Raw genomic sequence first — 1,507 nt, 5'->3', positions numbered from 1 at the left:
GAAATAATGATACCAAACAGGAGTCCATGCGGCTACATTGTGCCTCAAAAGCAATGTTTTTATTAACTCCAGTTTATTCCTCAGTCAGACTATAAAAGATTGAATACAAGCCACCTCAGTTATGTAGGACTGTGTTTCTCTATTGGTTCAAAGGGTTGACTGGAAGGACATTCCGAGGAATAGTAATCTCTGTATTGAAAGGGAATGACCCTCTACTTTGCAGTCCTGATATCTTAATCCACTCAAATATATTGCCATCACTTTATTCCCCCACATAAAATCACACTTACTCTTTCCCCTAGCATAAGCAAAAGGCCTACTTATTAGGCCTATTTATTTATGCGTTTACTATCCTGTGCTGGATCTCACTTCACTTTGCTGAATAGATATTGGAATGTGTAACTTTTGTCTAGACAGTCTGTCCTTCACACGATTGATTCATTTACTATGCAAATGTAATCTCTGACAGGTTTTCTGTTATATATGAAAGCTGCATCCCTCTGTTTCTACCAACTTAATATACAGTACCGGTATCAAAAGTGACGACTCACTGGCCATTCTCGAGTGCAGACATATAAATAATGGAATAGTAATCAATAACAACAGAATAGGAGTGATAAGGGCTCCATATGGGGGCCCTTCACTATTGACATTGTTATGGCAGGTGTTGCTATTCTTTTTGTATTGTGACTTGGGTTTCTTATAGCTTTGTAATGCACTTATAATAATAATGATCCAGGAATTGTCTTTTTACATGCATGTGTCTAACCTATTAAAAGCATTGCATGATACAAGTTCAGTTTCTTGGGATCTAACAGCTAATTTAAATTGATGTTGCAATTTGCAAAATAAATTGGATCCTATATTAATATAACAAATACATAAGCAACAGCTGCAGTTTCAAAATGTGTTATTTCCTCCATTTGTATATGTACAACCAATTGTCTTGATATTCTGACCATCAATATCAACCGCAGGATTTCTTTAGAAAACCTATGTGAGAAAGAAAAGCTTAATAATATATATATATTATTTTTTGTTATAAAACTAATAATGTGCTTTAAAAAATCTTGGTTCTGAAAGCCTTTACCTCTCAATAGATTACGACTAATAATAAAGCAATTTGCATACAGACTGGATTCAGAGCACTCAGCAGGGGGTGGAATTGCCTGACGCAGGTACAGAAGTCATTTCAAACAGACCCAGTAATGTATTCCCTCATTCTTCGGATTACCAGTGAACATTTTTTTCTTTAATTTAAGTTTGTTGAGGCTATATTTTGCTCCTTTTGTTGATTTTAATAGTTTTACATAATTCTAATCAGACATTTATTTTTTAACCATTACATTTGCAGGTCTTCGAATTGAAAAACATCTAGTTTAAACTAAGTGGCACCGGCAATTCAAATAAAAATGATGTCTTCAATATCCTTTCAATCAAAATATTGAACCAGATTATAATGGCGTGGAGTTGTTAAAATGAGTTTTTGAATGTTTTTATCTTAATA

Source organism: Polyodon spathula, chromosome 6, assembly GCF_017654505.1.
Source record: "Polyodon spathula isolate WHYD16114869_AA chromosome 6, ASM1765450v1, whole genome shotgun sequence".
Lineage (NCBI taxonomy): Eukaryota > Metazoa > Chordata > Actinopteri > Acipenseriformes > Polyodontidae > Polyodon > Polyodon spathula.
The sequence above is the reverse complement of the archived record's forward strand: the minus strand, read 5'-3'. Positions refer to the sequence as shown.